Source organism: Hibiscus syriacus, unplaced genomic scaffold (genome assembly GCF_006381635.1).
Source record: "Hibiscus syriacus cultivar Baekdansim isolate YM2019G1 unplaced genomic scaffold, ASM638163v2 tig00003454_pilon, whole genome shotgun sequence".
Classification (NCBI taxonomy): domain Eukaryota; kingdom Viridiplantae; phylum Streptophyta; class Magnoliopsida; order Malvales; family Malvaceae; genus Hibiscus; species Hibiscus syriacus.
Window position 1 is genome coordinate 1,879,882 of NW_024061972.1, and position 3,569 is coordinate 1,883,450.

Genomic DNA, 3,569 nt, shown 5'->3' on the forward strand with positions numbered 1-3,569 from the left:
ATCCAAAGATTTTTCAAGTGAATTATGGTAACCTTCAGCATGACAGTATCTAGGAACTCATTTGCCAGTTCTAGGTGGAAGCATGCAATTTTGCAACCAACTTTACGAACTTAAAAGTTAGGCACTGTAAAAGTCTCCAAGATATTTTAACATAAAAAATTCAAATAATCACATAATTCTTCAAAAAGAATCAACAAACAAATCAACAGTTCAATGTATCAATCGATTAAATCATTCCAAATGTTATAACTTCAAAAAGGAATCAACATTTCAGTAAAAATACTTGAAATTTGAAGTAACGAACAACTACTCAGCAACACGAAATAAATTTCCAATAACCAAATTTCTTGTTTTAGAAGACTAAAGACAAATGTTATAACAATTACTCAGCAACACGTAATCGGTTCAACATACGCCGATTACTTGTAAATCCAAAGCCTGTAGCCACTGCAACACCCTATCCTCTCGATAGCTTTTTCCCTTTTGTGCAGTATAGTATCCTGCTTCAAGTTTAAAGTATTGTGCTTTCAAATTTAAATGAATTAAGGGAAAAAAACCTAAAAGACTAGTTTCTAGAGAGACCAAATTGTAAAAATTCTACAGAATTTTTTTAATAATTCCATAAAGTAACTAACTAACTAAAAGAATTAACTAATTTGATAATTCCAAATTTAAATGAATTAAGGGGGAAAAAACCTAAAAGACTAGTTTCTAGAGAGACCAAACTGTAAAAATTCTACAAAATTTTTTAATAATTAAGAATATGGTTGTCTGTTATGGATAAATGCTAATGGTTTGCAACAAAAAGGATAACATGTAACCCATAGACTAAATGTGATATCCATAAGAGGATAATTTATGATAAATCCGCCAATAAGAGTAAAAATTCAACTACCTTACAGCATTAGGCTGGAAACAAATCCCTTGTTTGTTGATTTTCCCCACTCGAATATAAACCAAAGGTATGCAAAAGCACCTCGCCAGTATACAAACTTCCGATGGCTCAAAATGCTGAAAATTTATGCAAACAAATAAAATTAAACACACATAATCCTCCAATTCGAAAATTTTACAAAGCAAATACAGATTTCAGCTAATTTTTCATGTTAGAGTTCGATTAAAAAGGCTAAACAACATAAACTTCAGATTTATCAATATACCTTACTCAAATGTGCCAACAATCAATCCTCAGCAACGCCGTTTGAGCAATTGACTTTCAACAAAGGCTTTAACCTTTCATCGGTTCCACATGCGCCGATTACTTGCAAATCCAAAGCCTGTAGCCACTGCAACACCCTATCCTCTCGATAGCTTTTTCCCTTTCGTGCAGTATAATATCCTGCTTCTTCAAGTTTAAAGTATTGCGTTTTCGAATTTTTCAGGTTTTATGCAAGCAAGATCAAGCACAGTCAACTTCTTTCTTGGGCTAGGTTGATATGTCAAGCTGAGAAAAAGTAAAACAAGAAGGGTAAAGGAGAGTAGCTTTGTTGTGGGATTTGGGTTATGACTGTGTTGGTGAGATTGTGACTACTTGTTGCCTGCTGGTGCTGAAGTGTCGTTGTGACTGTGCGAGAAGGGATAACAAAAGGAAGTACCGAGAGAGCGAGAGCTAGGGATTTTAATATTTGGGAAATTTGAAACTCTGTTAAGTGAAATTTTAGTTCCATTGAATTAAAAAGAAAAAAAATATTATATATGATACATAGTGGTGTTCTAGTAAAAGGACTTACAATTCAAAGATATATACATTTAATACCATTAATTAAGTTTTTCACTTGTATTCAGATTTTAATTTTCTTTAGTTTGTTTGAAGTAGGCAATTGTTTTTTTAGATGAATTGCAATCAAAACATAATTAATTTAAGTTTCTAAATGTCTAAATTTAAATTTTAAAATATACAAAAAAAATAAATTATACTCTTAATTATTCTAAATTATTATTATTATTATCTTAAGAAGATGTCTAAAGATAATCTAATTAATAATAATAATCATGTTATGCTCTTAATAGGAGTCAGATTTTGTTTAATATTTAATCTATTGTTATACTTTTTTTAACGTTATATGAATAAAAGAAATAATTGTGATATACTCTTAATAATATTATTAAATAATAATTTTTTAAATAAATAATTAATTTAGGAGGAAAATTTCCTTCTATTTTGTTTTAAAGGAAATTGAGTTTTAGAGGGAAAGTAGTTTTTAGAGAAAACTATTTGTATTTTTTATATAAATAATATTTTAAAACCCTCAGTTTAACTGTTTCAGCTACTATCCCAAATTTATTTCTCATCTCTTTCATCGTGAAGACAAAAAAAATATAGTGAGTTTTTTTTTTATATTTGATCTAATCTAATTGTAGACACACATTTTTCACCCTTATGTTATAAACGTATCGTATATGTAATATATACATAGCACGTGGGATAATAAAATTATATAATGTATATTTTATGCCGTTACGTAGCATATATATATATATATATATATATATATATATATATATATATATTATATACACATTACATATTGTTTTACTACATATACACATTAACTTGTTTTATTATTTGGTTATAGGTCCAATAATAATTTACAGAACAAAGCCTAGCAACCCGTAGCCCAACAGTAGCCCAATTGCAATACCCTTGCAGACCCGGATCCGCTGGAACAACCAGAAACAGTAATCCGTGACTCGAACAGGTCCAGCTAGGGTTTGTTACTTTTCCACCTGCGCCGCTTTAGCCCAACCGTCAGATCCAACGATGATCTAAGGGCCCAGATTAAAGATTAAAGTAGGATTTTGTCATTAACCCTTGTTGCTTCAGCCGCCTCTCCTCACGTGACCGAATTTCCCGACGAGTCCTCAGCACTAACCACCAACAAACAACAAGCACCAAGTGTAGTTTCATTATGATTCTATTGGACTAAAAATAGCATATAATTTTATTATAAATACGCATGTAACGACTCAGAAAGGACAGACGAAAGACATACGAAAATACTAGCAAATACGAGAAAAGAAACAGTGAGATCGAAGCATTGTTTTTACGAATTTGAAGAGAAATTAAAGGTAAAAATCCTACCTTTTTCGACCCTTTTCGCTTGCATATGTTTTATTTCGTGTGTTTTTCCCCTATTTTTTGACTCGAAAACCGATCGGCCAATGAATTTGGGGGGAGGGATCGAGAGTTTCAAACTCAGATCTAGCCCTCCCTGAGGTATTTTTTCAAAAAATAAAAATGTTTTTAAGACGAGGGTGAAAAGAGCTTTAAAAAGGTGCAAAAAAAATTCCGACCACCGCCTATGAATGGCGGCCGGTGCTGGTATATGGAGGCCGACAAGGTGGTGGCCGACCGTTTCTGGGTTTTTACGGCGGCTGTTCTTCATTTTTGAAGAACATGAAGAACAGTTTTAGAGAAATATAAGGGTTGGGTTTGATCTGTTTTGACGCAAATGAAGAAAATGGAAAGTGTTTGTGAAAAAATAACATTTATATGTGACCTGTGGACCCAGTTAAGATCCGTGCATCGACCCTACCAGAGCCAGAGGTTCCGTGCGTTTTCGTTTAAA

General features: G+C 32.2%; 1 long non-coding RNA gene across 2 annotated transcripts; it reads right to left on the reverse strand.

Annotated features, from left to right (window-relative positions):
- Window positions 1-215: 215 nt before the first annotated feature.
- On the reverse strand, window positions 216-1,631 carry LOC120177603. Of its 2 annotated transcripts, none has more exons than XR_005521432.1 (3): window positions 1,161-1,631; window positions 896-1,011; window positions 216-500 (listed from the first exon to the last, which is right to left on the reverse strand). It is a non-coding gene; the product is annotated as an uncharacterized LOC120177603 (long non-coding RNA). The 2 variants fall into 2 exon arrangements; XR_005521430.1 differs by having other exon boundaries at window positions 216-503.
- Between the last annotated feature and the right edge of the window lie 1,938 nt (window positions 1,632-3,569).